This window comes from Piliocolobus tephrosceles, chromosome 7 (genome assembly GCF_002776525.5).
Source record: "Piliocolobus tephrosceles isolate RC106 chromosome 7, ASM277652v3, whole genome shotgun sequence".
In the NCBI taxonomy this organism is placed as follows: Eukaryota; Metazoa; Chordata; class Mammalia; order Primates; family Cercopithecidae; genus Piliocolobus; species Piliocolobus tephrosceles.
Window position 1 is genome coordinate 83,880,402 of NC_045440.1, and position 20,921 is coordinate 83,901,322.

At 33.7% G+C, this 20,921-nt stretch overlaps 1 long non-coding RNA gene across 1 annotated transcript in view; it reads left to right on the top strand.

Moving 5' to 3' along the window:
* Positions 1-1,896: 1,896 nt before the first annotated feature.
* LOC111553148 overlaps positions 1,897-20,921 on the top strand; it is a 51,768-nt gene continuing 32,743 nt past the window's right edge. The window contains exons 1-2 of the long non-coding RNA XR_002734829.1: positions 1,897-2,171; positions 2,732-2,812. This is a non-coding gene — a long non-coding RNA (uncharacterized LOC111553148). The remainder of the gene's footprint in view (positions 2,172-2,731; positions 2,813-20,921) is intronic.

Below are 20,921 nucleotides of genomic sequence, written 5' to 3' on the forward strand. Positions count from 1 at the left end.
TTTTGGGTGTGATTAAAAAAAGTGAAACCATTTAAAAAACTATTGTATAACATTTTTTGAAAATTATTATATTTACTATTGTTATACATACCACGTGTCAATTTTTGGTGAACACTGTTCCTACAATTACTACTGAAAGATTTGAAAGTTTAAAAAATTATTTCAAAGCAGTTGCAAGAGATGCCATTCAAGGGAAAGAGGGAGAGAAATAGAGAAAAAGAGAGAGAGAGGCAGAGAATGAGAGACTCATTTTTGCCTTTCACCTGCCCTATAATTTGGAATGCACAGCTGAGTTCGGCTGCAAGTCAGTTGACAGAACAAACTGGGAACTACAGCCAGCAGAAATCAGCCAGTTTATGCCACAGAGAAGAGCAGGCATGAGCAAGAAATGGAATCAACAAGAACAGGGCAAGTTTGGGAACAAATGACGAATCAGTTTTTGGTGAATTGCTTTCAGGAAATAAGTTAATTCACATTATAACCAAAATATTGGGTACAAAATAATGACAGAAGGGATGTATTTCCTGAGCAATAATATGTACACATTTTGATTGATACATACAACCTTATATTTTTTGCAACTTGCTTTAATGTGCTAATCATTTACATCTTAAAATTATGCATTGTTTAATAATTTTAGATAATTTTTTAGAGATAATTTAATAGCCAATTAATAGGTGAGAAATTTCAAAACGGGAGAACGTCAGTGATTTTTCAGACCCTCATTTCTTACTTTCAGTTATAGGTCATATCTACCATGCTGCATACTCTCTTTTATTTTTTATTTTATTTTTATTTTTTGAGATGGAGTCTCACTCTGTCACCCAGGCTGGAGTGCAGTGGCACAATCTCAGCTCACTGCAACCTCTGCATCCTGATTCTCCTGCCTCAGCCTCCCAAGTAGCTGGGATTATAGGCACCTGCCACCACATCTAATTATTATTATTATTATTATTATTATTTTGGTTTTTAGTGGAAACAGTGTTTTTCCACATTGGCCAGTCTGGTCTCGAACTCCTGACCTCAGGTGATCTATCTGCCTTTGCCTCCCAAAATGCTGGGATTACAGGTATGAACCACCATATTCAACCCACACTCTCTTTTAAAAGTTCTGAGAAAATATATGGTTAATTTATAATAAGTAATACACAGGTCATATAGGGGAGATTATAGCAATATTTATACAAAATGTGCATATGAATTCAATTTAAGAGAATTATGAATACAATCTAAAATCTACATGTTATGTATAATACAAGTCTATAAAATTCATACAAAATGATAGTTACACATTTTAAAAGGCATGTCATTGACGGTCCTGCTAACCCATTCTTCTGACAATAATCTGTCTGCAGAAAACTACAAATTATTTGTATTGATAATGTTTTCTGTAGCAATTAGAAAGCTTAACTATCATTCCATTTGCAACATGTAGGACACTTAATTGAAACCAATAGAAATATTAGCTTATTTAAACAAAGAAAATTAGAAGAAGAGTATTGTGTAGCTCAAAAATTTTGGAAAAATATGCAGAATCTATTTTGGAAACTCAGTATCACAAAAAGGAGGTTATGGAGCCAGAGTCACAGCCAGACCATGATGCACAATTAGGATGGTGAGAGCAACGCTGACTCTGAAGCTGCAGCTGAGCCCTGAAGTCCACAGCTTGCACTGGCACACTTGGCTCTGAATTGCCACTCTGCCAGCAATGCTGGGCCTTAAAAAATGTTTGCTGCTACTGCTTCATAGAGAAAGGAATCTCTGTTGCCTCTCATTATTTGCATCACTTAATCATAACTCAAAGTAGGTAACTGGTGCATTTGACTGGCTAAGACTAGTTTAGTAACCACTGGGTGGGAAATGCTTAATAACTACTCCCCAAATACCTCTGGAAGAACCTTTTGCTTTGAAGAGGCAAGAAAACTAAACACTACATTTCTGATATTCTCTTTTGAAGAAAGGATACTTGATACTTGATTTAAACTTGAGAGTTGTGTCCGTATCTTCAAGACTTTGATTCAGAGATGAGATATTTGACTATATGAGGCATCCTCTTTGCTGATACAGATCATGTAGTGGTGGTGTGTGAAGGTCTAGGCAGTAGCAATTTGATTCAACAACATTCTGATAGTGGTGAGAGGCAGAAGCTCTCTTCTCGACACAACTCTATGGTGAGATTTTGGGAATCATTCCTAGAAGCCTAGACTTTAATCTTCTTAATGCTGCTTTGGGCCACCTATGCCTCAACAAACTTCTTCATGTTTAAATATGGTACAAATAATTCTATTGCCTGTCAATTGAGAATGCTCATTAACATAATTAATGGAATCTGTGGTAGCTCCCTGTTACAGACTCCAAGAAAATAAGAATTTATAGATTGTTTCTCCTGGTTTGTTTGAAGAGTGTGAGAATCCATTAACCTTAGAAAAAGGGACTAGACTCTGGAATTGCAGGACACTCAAAACAGTTGCATTAAATCCTGTGGTTTCCTGCATGAAGTGTATTGAAAACAACCTTTGAGGCATCAAGTGGCTGGTGCAATAAACAATTATGGGGACTCAGGGAATATGTATACGAAGTGACGAGTAGGTCAATTGCTTATAATTACAATTGAGAGTTTAAGGTGAAAATGTTAGGCTAAAAGTACAAATTCTCAGCTCAATTGAGAGCACAAGAAAACATGGACAACCTAACAGTATCAAAAAATATTCTCTCATCTTTGTTGCTGCAGGGCTTACATATCTGAAATTTAGTTACAGAGAAAATTCAAGTGATATAGTGAAATGAAGTTTGTGATGTCAACTTGCTTAAGGTAAGTGGAACCGAGGATCCCAGCATTCCCAGCAATGGTTTCCATGTTTTTGTCCCTTTCAAAATTTATGTTGTGACTTAATTCCCAAAGCAACAACGTTGGGAGTGGAGCCTTTCGAAAGATGTTTATGTTATAAAGTCTCTCATTTTCATGAATGGATTAATGTCACTATGAAAAGAGCTTGTCAAAGAAGGGTTCACTCTCCTCTGCTATTCTATCATGTGAGGAAAAGTGTTCCTTCCCTCAGGAAGAAACAGCATTCAGCTTGCTATCTTAGACACACAGAGCAGGCCCTTACCAGTTACCAAGCCTGTAATAGTGCTTTGATCATAGATTTTTCAGCATTCAGAACTAGGAGAAATAAAGTATTCTTCTTAAAAATTACCCAGTCTGTAGTATTCTGCTATAGCAGCACAAAACAGATTAAGACATCCCTTTATGGCATGGTTCCATGCTACAGTTGGTCAAAAGAAAAATTTGCAAGCAATTTGGAAAGCAGAAAAGAGTAACAGTAACCATTACTCTCAGGAGGCCATTATGGATAGAGGTGATAAGAGACAGATGTAGAAATACTAGCAGATTCCAGGTTGTCTCCCTTATCTACTTGGAGACAGACAAATGCAGGAATACCAATAGATTGCCATTTGTCCTCATTACCCAGCACTCTACGTCCAAATCTCCTTTTATTACTTGTCCCAGCTGACCCATAGTAACTCCACAGTCATGCTCATCCGGTCCCTTTAGCAGCCCTCTCTGACACACCTGGCTATAGGAGGCTGGCAAGTGAACCGCCTTTCATTCTTTATCTTCTCTTTTGGATCCTTGGTTCCCCAGCTTCCTCCACAGTAGTGCAAGAGAGGACTCCTATTTAAAAATCCTTATTCTATATTACTTATAGTGTTTTGTCTTTCTAACTGCAACTTCATTGACACACCTTGCAAGATAATATCATCTTAAGTTTCATCTCAACAAACCCTCATTACCAATCTAGAGCCCAGTGTCACCCTATGGATCATATAAAGTCAATATCAGAGGCAAATTTTTGAATATCAAAAGAGCTGCTAATTTTCCACTTATATTGGCACAAATTTGAGGAATATGTATAGGGACTGATTTTGTTGGGGGCTGCATAAAACAAAGAGGAATATAACTTAAAATTGGGTTGAGTTTATCAATATGGGTACTCCTAAATGAACTGCAATGTATCATCCTATCTTGATTAATAGGGGATGATTCAAATCATTTGCTTCTCTGGTTAACTAAATCATAATCTCAGCATTTGCTTATATTGAACTTACAAAGAGATACACACAATTCACTAATCCACTCATTAATTATGTCCACTAAGGGGGCCAAAATGATCCCCCTTAATAATGACATTGACGTATATTTTGAGTAGTGTCAATATCCTTGAAAAGTACTTTAGTAACTCTCATGGCCAAGAGGAGCTTAAGGATACATGATATTTATATGTAATATGGTATATTTGATGTATGCTGGCACAGAAATGAAAATATATTATGTAAAAACTAAGGAAAACTGATGAAGCATAGACTTTAGTTAATGATAATATTTTGAAAATGTATACTAATATACAATACTAATCATAGTAGGGGAAAATGAGTGTGAGGCAAATGAGGACTTTATGTGAGCTCATCCTAAACTTTCTGTAAATTTAAAACTATTGTAAAATAAAACACCTTATTTAATTTAAAAAGTACTCTAATCACTTTTCTTTGAAGTCCTGATGTACATGTGGAAAATGTTGCCAATAAAAGGGACTCCCTGATTTTTATAAGAAGTATGAGGTCCTGGCTAGCAGAAGCAAAGTTTTAGCCCTAACTACTAGAAGTAATGGGCATTGTCATAGGTAGCAGGGCTAATGCAACATTGTGAAAAATGTTTTGTTATACAGGGAGCTTTGAAGGTGGCTAATTGTTTATGGTATCTCAAATTTTGTGGGCAATCCTCAAAGGTTCATAAAACACAAACAACACCCCTACTCAAAAAAGGAGAAAAAAACACCTTTGGTTCTGGCTGATGGAGAACTATCTTTAATCAGCAAGTTAGTTGTGAAACCCCATCAACTTTCCATTACTTTAAATAAGTTAGTATATCCAGAAGTCATTGAGTTAATATATCCAAAAGTGTGATATCCCTATGGAAACACCCTACAATATCACCCAACTCTTCTTTACTGTTTTGTATTTAGTCAAGTTACAGTCTCATGTCAACAAAAATTGTCAATATGTCTGCAGATCATTGAATGCTGACTTTAGAGAATGTTAATCTCCGAGTCAAAGAATAAAGATATCTAGGGTTCAGGTGGTAAATGGAGTTTGGTCTGAGTCCATCTATAGTGGTGTAGTGATACCAGGAACCCATTATGTAACGGTAGCAATACATAATGTGGACTGCCCTTGCCACAGTTGATCCCATTATATTACCACTACCTGCGCAATCTGCCAGCGGAAGAAACCAATACAAATCTTAAAAAGACATCACAATTAGAGTAATGGGAAAATGTAGGATCGGCCGGCCACTTGACTATGAATATAAATATAAGTATAAATATACACACACACACAAACACACACACACACACACATATATATATATTTGAGACACAGTCTCGGTCTGTCACCCAGACTGGAGTGCAATGGCACGATCTCGGCTCACTGCAACCTCCAACTCCCGGATTCAAGCAATTCTCCTGCCTCAGTCTCCCGAGAAGCTGGGATTACAGGCACGTGACACCACACCTGGCTAATTTTTGTATTTTTAGGACAGATGGGGTTTCACCGTGTTGGTCAGGCTGGTCTTGAACTTCTGAACTTGTGATCCACCCACCTCGGCCTCCCAAAGTGCTGGGATTACAGGTGTGAGCCACCATGCCCAGCACATTTGACTATATTTTTATTTTATTTAATATCTTCTACGATTCAGAACTATTACTGTCCCAGCTGACCCATAGTAACTCCACAGTCATGCTCATCAGGTCCCTTTAGAAGCCCTCTCTGACACACCTGGCTATAGGAGGCTGGCAAGTAAACCGCCTTTCATCCTTTATCTTCCCTTTTGGATCTTTGCTTCTCCAGCTTCCTCCACAGTAGTGCAAGAGAGTATTACTATTTAAAAATCCTTAGTCTATATTACTTATAGTGTTTTGCCTTTCTGACTACAACTTCATTGACACACGTTGCAAGATGATATCATCTTAAGCTTCATCTCAACAAACCCTCATTACCAATCTACAGCCCAGTGTCACCCCATAAGAATAATTATATACCAAAGAATAATTCATTCTCCTTAAAACAGATATTTGTTCTAGATATTTGTTGTAGATATGGGTTTGCCTTCCCTGCATACTGTGCTTCATTTGTAATGCTAATCACAGAATTATTATAAGTGTCATTCTAAGTTATGCTACTTTATATAGTTTTTCTTCTAAGCCAGTAATAACTAATTTTATAGCAAAAAAAAAAAAAAACCATACTCTAGCATACTATAGCAAAAAAATAAAAAAAAAAAAAAAAAAAAAAAAAAAAAAAAACATTTCTCTATTGAGAAACAGCTGGTCACGTAGAAAGATGTAATGACTTACTGAAGATTCAGTTAGTGTCAGGTAGGAAACAACAACTTGTGAGCTTGAGTTGCTTTCTGCTACCATGAGATACATATTATGCATTAGTGAATGGAAGATTGTTTCTTCAGGAGTCTGAGGAATCAATAGATGAAATAGGGAAGATGCCTCTGACTGTTCTAATTATCAGTGTCTCAACATTTTGATTCCTGAGAACATGAAAAGAGTTACATTGCACTGGGATTTGAGACTGACATTTGACAATACTGGGTCAATTGAACTCAAGACCAACACACTGGAGAGTTGTGTTGATTGAGGTAATTAAAGTGATTTATCAAGAGAAAATAAGGTTTCTGCTACAAGATGGGGATAGGGAAGAAAATACATGTAACCCCTAGAGAACTCTCTTAAGGTGTCTCCCAGTATTTGTATGTCTAATAGTAAATGATAATAAAAGATCTGGAAAATCTAATCCAGGTAGGAACATGAAGATATGAAACATTTCAGAGAAGATTTAGGTTACTCACTAAAGGAGGTGCAAACTTAGAGAACACTGTCAGCCTGAAGAAACCTTTCAGCGTGATACAATTTTTACTATTGTGTTGACTGTTTCATAGCTGTATACATATGTGTAAATTACCAAATCGTTCAATTATAACATTTACATTTTATTAAATGTCAATTATTAGTAAAGCTATGTTTTTAAAATATAAATTTTATAATCTTATATCTATTAAGGAAATTCAATTATTTAAAGATATTCCTACAAATAAAACTCCATGTCCAGTTGTCTTTACTGATAAACTTTATGACAATTTTAAAGAAGTAATAATGCCATTCAATTCAATTCTACACAAACTTTTCCAGGAAAATTAAATGGAAGGGAATACTTTTCCTTTAAATCACAAGGTAAGCAATGCCCTTATTAAAAAACAGTTCAGAAATTATAAGAAAATAAAATTACATAAACATATAAGTCAAAGTATTACTACAAAATTTCAAAATCAAAGCCAACTATATATACAGTAAATACACCATGATTAAAAGAGATTTATCCCAGGAATGCAGTTGTTTTGACATTTAAAAATTAATTAGTGCAATGTATCACATTAACCAAATGAGAAGAAAAGTCATATAATTGTCTATATGAATATGGAAAAAGTATTTTACACTAACACCAATTCCTATGAAAATTTCCAACTCATAGAAATAATATTCTTCAATCTTAAAAGGAACATTTACAAAACCCTGCAACTATCTACAGATCCAATGGTAAGATTTCATACCTCTTTCTAAACTCAGGAACAAGGAAAGGATGTTAGCTTTCTCACCACTTCTTTTCAATGTTTTACTGGAGACCTAGCCAGTACAAGGAAAAAAAAGAAGGAAAAAAAAAAAAAAAAAAGAAAAGAAAAAAGTTATCTAGATTCATAAGAAAAAAAAAAAAACTGTCTTTGTTTGCACTTTCTTGTCAATGATCTAGTAATCATTGAAGAAAATTCTATGGAATCCACAAAATATGTGAGTTTAGCTAGTTTGCAGACTACAAAACCAGAGGATAAAAACCAATTGTGTGTGTATCTGTGTGTGAATAAAATAATCTGATATTGATATTTTTAAAAGCTACCTTTTTTTATAATTAAAAATATTATTCCCTTGTTCCAACCTTCAGTATTCACATACAAAAAAAAAAAAAAAGAACAAATAAACTAATAAATTTTAATGACAAAAGAGATGTTTTTCACTGTCAGGGAAGAAACAGGAAGTAAAGACAACTTCAATTAACCCTGTGGTAATGAATTAGAGTCCATCATATATGTACAAATTCATATTGATTTTAGTTTACATTCTAATGGATGGCTACAGAAATAAATATTGATTTGTATGCATACATGGGTTACTAAACGTACATATATTTTTTAGCTGTATATGTTGGGGGGATCTATAGAAAGCAGCATTCTAGTAGCAGTGAGCATGCCAGCACCTGCATGTGGTTTCCACATCCAATTCTTCAAAAGGAGAATTGGGGCTTCCTGGAGAAATGGATGACTTAAGGGCTGGGGCAGAAAATACAAGATGAGCTTTGAGCATCCTGTAATACCATAAAGTAAGGGAGTGTTAAATGAAACAAAAACCAAAAAAATGAAGGCATGCCAGACAGACACAGGTGTATGCTTTTGTAAGTGTCCAATGTTCTAACTGGTAACAAAATAAAGGAAAATAGTGTTGGATTACAATCCACGGAATAATAGGTGCTTCTGCCAGTCATACTTATATAAGTAAGCCATTAAATAATGGAATGAATAATAAATGAGATGACAGGATAAGAAGGTTTCTAATGTAGCTATTGTCTAGTTGAATTCTCACATTTCTTTGAAGGTAAGTAATATATTCTCATTTTGTATTGGAGAAACTGTAGGATCAGTGTAGTTGGTTATACAATTAGCTTGAGGAAGTACAAACATAGTAATCTGTGTGTTTCTACTTTAAAAATCACTCTTTTATTTCATTACGTTCACTTTTTTTAGCTGATCCCTGTTAAAAACTTTTTTTTTTCTGAGTAAAAGTTGAATTTATGAGGTATACATTGTGTTCAAGAGAAAAAAGTAATCTCTTCATTTAGCACAGGAGTAGCTTCTTGCAGTTCTCCACATGAGAGTTGGAATTTTATGTTCAAGAAATTAAGAAGCTCCGTTTTCTACATATTTGGTCAAGTGTGAACCATAATATCTCCAGTTGCACATACGGTACTAACATTAGTTGGTGTGAATATTTGCCACCTGCTGGCTTTTAGATTAGAGGTATCCGCAATAGTGTCTTAAGAAAGTGTTTGTGTTGACTCTGTTCCCATAGACCAGAAAATGAAATATTTCTTTTGTAGGTGTATTTATTTTACCATTTATTTTATGACATGTTCTGTTAAATTCCAACACTAACAGTAGCCATATGCATTTGTGAAACGTTGCTCTGTTTATAACATTGTTTCTATTTTTAGTAACCTGGAAAATATTTGAATCTGGAGTATAAAACAACTTTTTATTTACTGTGAGGGATTCACATACATTTGTGTTTGTTTTACATAAAAAAGGGGGATAATATTTTACTCAGGAAAAGATCTATAAGATTTCTCTTAAATATATTATACAAAACTGCCTTTAGTCAGCATTTCTTGGTATCAAATGTCTAGTAGCTGATGTTTTATAATAGATGATAAAGTCTCTACTATCAAGTTACCAGAAAGTTATAAAAATAACTACAAAAATACTACTATGTGTATATGTGGGAAGTAATTAAAATAAAATTAAATATTTGTTCTTAATAAAGAAAATGTAAGGATTAAGTTGAGAGTAAGCGGGCTGCTCAGATGTTTGGTAATGGAAATAGACATGATTTTCTAAATCTCAGTGTCCACATTAGTAAAATGTAGCAACTCACAGTACAGTACCTACTTCATGGATTAATGGTGAGAGCGACATGAAATAATAAAAGGATCTTCAAAAATCCAGATAAAGGCATAAGCAGCAAGAAACATAAATTTATAATCTAGTTTTTTGAAGAAAGATCTCTGAGAGGGAGTTAAATTATTTACATAGTTTACAGTTAAAATTCTGTAGAGAAAACATCAAATCCTATCATTGCTTTCATTCTATGTATAACACTATCTTTAATCAAAATCTATGACTTTGGTCATAATATATAAATTGTTTGAATGAGGAGATATTTATTCTTGTCATTTATTTATTAATTTTGTAGACACCTGTTTTGTCAAATTTGTTGTGCTAGGGCCTGGAAGCTGTAACAACAAACTATTCTATTTGCCTTGAAAGAGGTGGCAGTTTCAAGAAGTAACAACTTTAAAAAAAAAAATGTAATTTATCTACTAGGTACTAATGTGTGGAATACAAATTTCCCTCAGAGAACAAAACAAGGAGCGTCACCTAATTTGGTTCTCACATATCAAGGGATATTTTCTTTATTTAAGAAAGTATGCTATGTTGAGGACTAGAGGTGATTAAAAAGTTAGCAAGATAAAGGTCAGGGACAGGGGTTGACAGTGCTGGCAAGAGAGGCAAGAATGAGTGTTCCATTGACAGACGCTTAGACATGGCCTAACCAAGAATGACAATGGGAATCATTGGAAGAACCTCAACTAGAATAGCATTGTAGAAATGTTTACAAGTGGCCATAGTAAGAAAGAAATAGGGAAGAAATATTAAAAGGACTTATAATCATTTGTAGGGAAATAGACCTCAGTATAGAGATTAGGGATATTTTTGAAGTGTTAGACTTAACAAGGCGAGGTGATATAATTGGCTATGGGGAATGGCACACAGCACTGGGGATTGTTTTGGACAAGTGTTGGAGTCATGTTCTAAAAGGAGGCAAAATTTTCAAGGGGGATGCAGGGCAATAATGAGATTACTTTTCAGCCTACTGAATTTGATTGGCTTACTTTACATCCCAGTGGAGATGTCTACCAGGAACTTGGTCTGGAGCTCAACAGAGAGTTCTTGGAAGGAGACATAGATTTAGCTCATCATATTATATGAGTAATTTAATTCACAGGCAGTACATTACATTTCTCATCAATTGTGGGTCTAGCAAGAATGGAAGAGTGCCTAGACGTCTCGAAAATGTATTACATAGTCAGAAAAAGAGCAATTCCAAAGGGATATTTTGAAGTGTCACATCAGCAAAATGAAAATAAAAGGAGTATAATGTCAATGATGTTAAAGACAAAAATTATTCTAAGGTGTGAGTATTCAACTGTCTCAAGGGCTACAGAGAGGTCTGCAAGATTAAAAGTGTGCAGTGGATTTAGCCACTGTGTGCTGTTCATTAAGTCAGTAAATTCAGGATTGTGAATCTGAAAGCAAGGGTAAAAGAGCACAAGGGTAGTAGCATTTGCAGTATTCGACTCACAGTAATCAACTCTAAGTCAGCCACTATTGAATATTTGTTGAAAGACTGCAAAAATATGAACTTATTTATCAATTCTTAGAGCATAGGACTTAGGTTTAAACTGTTGAACTTCAAAGAAAATGATACTAAAACAAATTTAAGCAAGTATTCAGTAGGGTTGTGCAGTAAATGTTTTCGCTGTCTGAACTAATATCATATAGATTATATTAACTATATCAAGGAAAGGTGAAACTTCTCATGCAGTAAGAAATCTTATAGGAAAGGTTTTTAAAATGGGCTGGTAGGCCTACTCAGGTAGAATGTAGTGATTGAGATAATTGTTTCAGACTTCGATTTTTATGTTATTAAAATTTACTTGCAATATCAAAAATTATTACCTATATGATATTAACAGTTTACCGAATTTTTCTAAGTCTCTAAATCTCAGTGTTCACTTTATTAAAATGTAGCAATTGATACTAGAGTGCCCACCTCATGGCGTTATGGTGAGGAAGACATAAAATAATCCATAATAAAGCACTCATAAATTAATGTCTGACATATGCTAGAGTCTCAATAAATATTTGCTCTATTGTTTTATTGTTTACGATGAATCACCATAAAATCTTATAAAATATTATATATTCAATTAAATGGCTAAGGAAATGTATTATGCCCGAGTAAACAAAAAATCACTTCTTAGTTATAGTTATAATTATTATCATTTGTGAATTCAAAAACTTTTTTTTTTGAGACAGGGTATTGCTCTGTCACTCAGGCTGGAGGGCAGTAGCACAATTATAGCTCACTGTAGCCTCAACCTCCCAGGCTCAAATAATGCTCCTACCGAAGCCTCCTAAGTAGTTGGGATTATAGGCGTGTGCCACCACACCAGGCTACTTTTTTTGTTTTTCGTAGATACAGGGTCTCACTATATTATTCAGGCTAGTCTGGAACACCTGGGGTCAACAGATCCTCTTGCCTATGCTTCCCAAAGTATTCGGATTATAGGCATGAGCCAACATGCCTGGCCCCGTATTCTCATACAGTAAAATAATTGCATATATAATCCCCCCTTCCTCTCCATCTCTCCAACATGAAGGAACAAACATAAAACAAGAAGTAACAAAATGTATCTATTGTAGCCTTTGGCCTCTTCCCAAGTATAAAATAACTGGAAACTGAAAGTTTCATTTCTCACAGAGCATTTGCTTCAAGCAGGAAACTTTACTTTTCAGGACTAGCATCCTGAAGGATGTTTATTAGAGTAAGAAGCTTCATTTATTCCTCAGATTATTTTTACAGTCATTCATATTGATTTCACTTTGCTAACAGTATGGAACTTCAGGTTACTTTGAGTTCCCCAGAGAGTTAAAGACTACAGGGCAGAAGAAATTGCCCCCAATCAATTTATCTGTCTTTCCATTATTTTCAGTATGTTTAGTTCTAAACTGAAACACATTTCAATAATATTAGATTATAGGAAAATGATAAGAAAATCTGTATTTATGTTGTTATGGTAAGCAGATATAAACAGCATATAAAAAGTGTCTATTTTTACTGTTTTACATAACTTTAAGTAGCTCATAAGTTTTTTGTTCAAATTTTTTGTTTGTTTTACCACAGGCCAAATGAAACCATTTTATTTTTAGTTTATGTTTTATAACTTTGTTTTGGAAATCATTACCTATAAATTATTCATAACAAATTCCTATTGCTCAGTCTTTTCATGAAGCTACATAACATATTATGAATGCTTTGGTTCAAAAACATTTTAAGAAGAGAGACTTTGTAAAGATATGAGGAATGGAATCCATTAGCTCATTTTTGAAGAAGTAATATAGTGGCAACACTAGCAAAAAAGAATAAGCACCAACTATAATGATGACATACATATATATATATTAGGTGCTTATTATTTTTTCTACTATTAGGCTCTGACTATATAAATTGCAATAATAAATCACATTGATTACAGTTCTTAAAATAATTTTGTTTTTAACAAACTTTATGTGGAAACAGAAAATACATTTGGACACTTTGAAGAAACTTTGCAGTAATATGTTCTTTCACTTTTCTTCGGTTTACAACTTCAGAATGCACCATTTTACTGCTACGAATATACTGTATTAGTCCGTTTCCACACTGATGATAAAGACATACGTAAGACTGGGAAGAAAAAACAGGTTTAATTGGACTTACAGTTCCACATGGCTGGGGAGGCTTCAGAAGCATAGCAGGAAGCCAAAGGCATTTCTTACATGGAGACAGCAAGAGAAATGAGGAAGAAGCAAAAGCAGAAACCCCTGATAAACCTATCAGGTCTCGTGAGACTTATTAACTATCATGAGAATAGCAGAGGAAAGACTAGCCTTAATGATTCAATTACCTCCCCGTGGGTCCCTCCCAAAACACATGGGAATTCTGAGAGATACAAGTCAAGTGGAGATTTGGGTGGGGACACAATCAAACCATATCACACACTGTTACATTTCTTCCCTGTTATATAAACCTCTAGTTTTAGTCAGTCAGAGAGATGGATTTGAGGCAGAGCTCCCATCTCTTCAGTTGCAGCACCTTATTAAAGAATTCTTCCATGGCAATACTTGTGCACTCAGTGATTGACTTTCTCTGCAATGAGCAGCAGGACCTAGCCTGAACTCCTGGTGTTTTGGTAACAAATGTGCTAACAACTCCCAAATGTGCACCTCTAGCCAGACTTTAACACCGAAATCCAGAGACATCTATACAACTGTCTACTAATTATTTGTCCATCTTTTAAACTGCATTTGTCTCAAATGAAGCTTCTGCTTCTCTCCACAAAAACCTACTCCTCTCCTCGTCTCTCTAATCTCAATAAAATCTTCTCTTTACTTAGTTCAAAAGTTGTAGAATCACTCTTTAGTTTCTTTCTTCCATGTCCACAAATAAAATAATACATCCTGCCAAATTTATCTTCAAAATATATTGAGAATCTTACCACTTTTTGTGACTTACATTTCTACCACTCTATACAGAAAAAAATCACCTACTAACTGTCTCTGGACTGTTCTTCCTGCTTTTATCCTTGTCCATGTTGTCTTTTGTTGTTGTTTTTATGCGGAAGCCATGACGAATCTCTCAATACTTACATACAATCATATACTTCTATGTTACAGCTATTCAAATGGATTCCCACCCTAATAGAATAAATATAAGGATCACTTAAAGAAACTTACAGAATTTGATTTCATCTGCTTCTTTCAATTCATTATCTGTCAAAACACTGTCTCTCTTCTTCAGCTACATTTGTCTTCTTAGGTTTATTTAACATGTTAAGCATGTTCTATATATTGGCCTTTGAACTAAATAGTTTTCTCTTTTTGGAATATACTTCCTATGGATATGCACATGTCTGGTTCATTCAACTCTTACCATTTAAGTATTTTTCTATGTATATCTATCTTTGTATACATGTATCTAGATATTATATATAAATGCATTATTGTCTATATATTCTCACCAAATGTAGCAGGTAAGACAGTGCTAATAATGCCTGGCATATAAACAACTTAAATACATTCTGAATGAACAGATAAATGAGGAATTTAGTTATAAGACTCATCTTTTGGTTTTAGGAATTTGTATATGGTCTTTCTGATATTTTACGTCATGTTTCTTTTGTTCTAATGGGATTGGACTTGGCTGATCTCACAGAAGACCTGTGATTTCCTGACAAGAAATCTGTGCTCCAGCCTGTCTGTGAAGAACTTCACCCTGAATCAAGTCTCACCATGATTAATTCGGCTAGGTCATCCTGTACCTTGGAAGGTGGAATTAATTTAAAACTCAATGATGTCTTCTCTGCATTCAGATGCAGCTGGTGATATATCACCATCTAAACAGAGTGGTGACTTGCTTTTGTTTTCACTAGCGTTTTGTTGTTTTTAACTTCATCAATAACTTATTCCATATTCACTTAGTTGGGCAGGTTTGATATAAAAGGTTGTAGATGTCACAATTTTCCATGTTTCCTGGTGTAAATTAAGTCTGACTTCTGATCTATTTGGCTGAATGTCATAAAACAACATTATTACTAAATGAATGTATTGGTGTATGGTAAGTGAACAGCAAATTCAGAGCTTTTTTTTTTTTTTTTTTTTTTTTTTTTTTTAGGCATAGTCTTCCTCTGTCACCAGACTGGAGTGCAGTGGTATGATCTTGGCTTACTGCAACCTCCGACTAGCTGGTTCAAGTGATTCTCCTGCCTCAGCCTCCCGAGAAATTGGGATTGCAGGCACATGCCACAATGCCCAGCTAATTTTTGTATTTTTAGTAGAAATGGGATTTCACCATGTTGGCCAGGATGGTCTCAATCTCCTGACCTCGTGATCCACCAGCCTCTGCCTCCCAAAGTGCTAGGATTACAGGCGTAAGCCACCATGCCTGGCCAGGGCTACTATCTTCTTACCATTTTGACTTCTTATTCTAATAACTTTTGAGCAAAACTAAAATTTTAACAAAATGCCATTTTTTAAATTATTGGAGTAATGATTCCAAATTCAAAAATCATATGTGCTTGAATTTTTTGAAATGAAATAATGATATATGATCTCAGTACTACCTCAAAAAAACTACAATGAAAGTAGAATGATGCTAATCAAATCACACATAATACATTATGACATGTACTATTTCAATTCAATTAGAAAGGATTTGCTAACTCGTAATCTTGAATTTCTATTTGAAAAATAATGGTGTAGGCCAGGCGCGGTGGCTCAAGCCTGTAATCCCAGCACTTTGGGAGGCCGAGACGGGCGGATCACGAGGTCAGGAGATCGAGACCATCCTGGCTAACATGGTGAAACCCCGTCTCTACTAAAAAATACAAAAATCTAGCCGGGCGAGGTGGCGGGCGCCTGTAGTCCCAGCTACTCGGGAGGCTGAGGCAGGAGAATGGCGTAAACCCGGGAGGCGGAGCTTGCAGTGAGCTGAGATCCGGCCACTGCACTCCAGCCCGGGCGACAGAGTGAGACTCCATCTCAAAAAAAAAAAAAAAAAAGAAAGAAAAATAATGGTGTATATAAAATAAACCTCAGATGGATTAAAGACACAATTTTAAAATTTAGATTAAATTATCAGAAAATGATTTTATAACCTATTGAGTAGATAGTCTAAATGAAAATTAAAATCTATAACCCATGAAAATGTGATAAAAATCAAGATTAAAAATTTGATTAATCATCTATATCTGCATAATAAACACCTCAAATCATGGTGTCTTAAAAAAAAGAATTATTTATTATTCATGGTTCTGTTGCTATCTGTTAGCTCTGTTGGTCTGAGTCAGACTTAATTGATCTTGACTAAACTTGCTTATATATATGTTATCAAATATTGGATGGACTGGGGACTGGCTACTCCTTAGTAGCTTCAATTTCAAGGCAGAAGGTAGACTATTTGGCTGAAGAAGCTGGAGTAAAAGGACCACTTGTCTCTCCTCATCCAGTAAGACAATCTGGGCCCGCTCACATGGTAGTAGCAGGTTTCTAGAAGAATACGCTACAATGTGTAAGGCTTCTTAAGGCTTACTTTCAAAACTAGAACACCATCTTTTTCAGGGGATTCTATTGGCCAAAATAAGTTACAATGTGAACCCAGATACAAAGTGTGCAGAAATATACTTTACCCATTATTGGAGGAACTGAAAACTAGATTGCAAGGAGTGTGTAAAAAGAAAAGGCTGAAGAACTGGGGATACTTTTGCAAGCAATTAACAATAATACATGCAATTTATATATCATTTCAAAGTTTAATATCACTAATACATTTAGAATTTCTAAATTAAAGACAAGAAATTTGTTTTGATTAGAAGAATACTAGAATGCAATTCATAGAAAAGGCAATATAGGTAAGCAATGATCTGAACATTTTTTTCAACCATATTCGAAGTTGCTGAAATGCAAATTTAGGAAATGAAGTATCAAATTTTCAAATAGGCAACAACAAACAATCCACCAAATAAACATAAGGAGTGAAAAATGTAGGGACTCTAATACACATCATTACTGTATTGACAGAAATGTAAATAAGTAAAAAAATACTTCAGAAAGAATTTGGTACACTTATTAAAATTCAGAATGGTTGTATGTTTTGATCTCAGAATCCTCTTCTATAAATTTATTGCATAGAACTAAGTCAGCTGACAGTTTACTATATTTTACAATGTTTTTAATGGAGTTTATAGTTCAAAATAAATGTAATTTAATCTAAATGTTTATCAAAAGGAAAGTTATAGAATAATGATACTACCATAAAATATAAATTTTTGTAACAATTTAAAAATAATAATAAGTTTTACAGACTTAGATATATGATAATAATCCAGTAGGATCAACAGAATAGTGAAATTATGACAATCTTTGTAATCATTTTGAATAAGCTAGTTTCCAACTGGAGGAGGTGAAAAACTTATTCCCTACCTCATACCATATATAAAAATCAATCAAGATAATTTTTACATGTAATAATAAAATTCTATAAATAAAATAGGAAAATATCCTTGACCTCTGGGTAGGAAACATTGCTTAAAGAAGGGACAAAAAATATTTCCCATACAGGAATAGATAACAAAATTGAATATGATTTTGAAAAATTGAAATAAAAGAAAGAATCACAGCTGATGAATGATAACATTAAAATAATATGGAATGAGAAGGAAAAAGTCACATAATAGGATAATATTTACACCAAATATAACAGAAAATCTCATATCAAATATTTTTTAAAGTGCTACAATTTAATAATAAAAGAAACACCAAAATAGAAAACAACTGAAAGCCTTAAACAGGCATATTAAAAAGATTAAATATATGAATTATCATTATTTATTAGAAAAATATAAATTAAAAGCTTCGATATGATACCTACCCCCACCATCACTCTTTAATGTTGAAAGAAAAAAGAGGAGGAAGTATGAAAGGCAGAAAGGAAACGAAGAATGTAGAAACAAAGGAAAGAAGGCAGTCCTGGAAAGGAAGGAAGGAAAGAAAGAAAATAGGAAGGAAGGAGGAGAATGAAGGAGAGAGGGAACAAGAGAGAGAGGGAGGAAGAATAAGAACTAAATGCTACTAAGTATTGGCACAAATAGGAATCATGGCAAATTGCTGTACTGAATATACGGTGATTCCTCACTTTGTAAAACTAGAATTTTCTATCAACCTTAGAAATATGTAGTACCCATATGATTTAGCAGTGTTTCTCCTAGGCATATGCCCCAACAATTTATCCAAATTCAAAGAAATAAAATATTTTAATACTGTCCATAGAAGCATTATGCTAATAATCACAAACTGGAAACAATTCAAATTTTCCTAACCAGAAAAATGCTTGAAAAGTGAACATGTCTAACAAACCTGCACATCGTGCACATGTACCCTAGAACTTACACTATAATAATAAAAAAAAAAAATGAGCATGTCTTCCTAAGATGGAATAATATAGAACAATAAAGATGGGGAAAAACGTAATAAAAAAATATAAAAAGACACATACCATGTTATTGTATTTTTAAAATAAAAAACAATATTAAAGATACAAACTCAGATGGTAAAATCATAAGGAAAAAGAAAAAAATGCTATAAAAATTAATAAAGAGAGTATTTTTGTTACGAATATTGGTGAGTAGGAGAAAGTGTGAGAAAGTTTTAGGGTTGTTAGTAATGTTCTTTTATATAATTTGGTGCTTATTCAAGTGTCTGCTTTATGATAAAACATAGGCCTGCTTTCTTTTTTGTTCAACTCTTAGAAATATAAACCATTTTTCACATTATAGAGGCTACAAAATTTAGCTTGACCTCTTATTCTCTGAAGCTATTTTATCAAAAAAAAAAAAAGGCAAGCATTAATATTCTAGCATTAAAGGAGTCACAGTATAAAACAAATGATGGTATTACCTTTATTCAATTATTGATAATAGCTTAATATTTTACATTTAAAAATATTTGTTATTATGAATTCCATCTACTCAAACTCTATGACAAGGAAAAAATTCCCTTAGTATGTTGAAGGCAGAAATGTTGGAACCCCTTTTTTATTTATAAAAGAGAAATTGAACATTAGTTTCATTAATGATTTGGCTTAAGATACACAGATACATGGAGGCACAGACAGAGAAAGAAGCAAGGTGCTGCAAAGTCAGTGTGTTACTAATATATTGTACAAACTTTCCATAATGTAGATATGCCCAAATGTCAACTCTTCTATGTTTGTACTTTCTGTGCCTCTGTACAATTATTGATTGCAGTTAACTTCATGCTTTCTAGAGATTTTCATATCTAACTAGGTTGGATTATGGGGAAAAGAAAGAATAGACTTTAAAGGTTTGGAGCTGTCTAGAAGAGTGGCATATGATTAAGTAAGAATAGATTTGATGAATACAAAACAGAAATACTAGTTGCTCTGTTAGTCAATTTAAAAGTGTCAAATTTCTAGAAGAAATTACCTTCAGGAGGACACAAACTTGTATGGATACTAAGGACTTCATTGACACAACCATATAAACTGTCTATATTTATGTACATTTTTCCTCTGTAAGAAGGACATTTTGTAATTCCAAAAGAAAATTTGACATTTAAATATGATTTGAATTGAAATGGGGCACTGGAAATAAAAAAAAAAATTGATACTGTTCACAAATTATTAAATGCGATAAAATTAGTCTTATGTTTAACATAATTGGAATATTAATAGTTTTAAACATAATTTCTTATTATTCTTAAAAATCATTTATTTGATGTTGATTTCACCTTAAATATTACTGTCCTATATATTTCACTTCTCATCCAAAATTTTTGAAAGAATAACTCACTATTGTCATCTCCATTTCCCTGGCCTCCAATCATTCCCCAGTTTCTTTCAATCAGCTAACTGCACCACTGTAATTGTACTGATTGCTTAAGGTCTTTTTATTTTTCCTTATAGTTTTCTAATCTAATGGAATACTTCAGTACTCATCATGTTTCACTCTTCTGAAAGTAATTTTTCCAAAGTTATGTAAAATTATAATGAAGCATTACTTATGAGCTTTTACATGTGTTAAAGTTTTTCTAAAATTGTGTTTTTACATTTTTATTTCAGTAAAAACACTTAATATAAGATCTACTCTTAAAATTTTAAAAATATGTAATACAATATTGTTTAGTATAGGCACAATGTTGTACAGCAGATCTCTAGAATTTAATTATGTTGCATAACTGAAATTTCATACCCATAGAAGAACAACTCCCCCGTTCTTACCACCCAGCTCCTAGTAGCTGTAATTCTATTTACTCCTTTTAGGAGTTTGACTATTTTTGCCTTATATAAGTAGAACGTGTCCTTTTGTAACTAGCTTATCACTTAGCATAATATCCTGAAGGTTCTTCCATGATGCCTCACATTACAGCATTTCCTTCTTTTTAAATGCTGAACAATATTGCAATGTGTGCACATACCACATTTTCTTCATCCATTCATCCATTTGTGGACATTGTTTGTTCCACATCTTGGTTTCTGCAAATAATATGGTAATAAAATATGGGAATATAAGTATCTTTTTCAGATTCCAATGTCAATTCTTTTTTATAAATATCCAGAGATGGAATT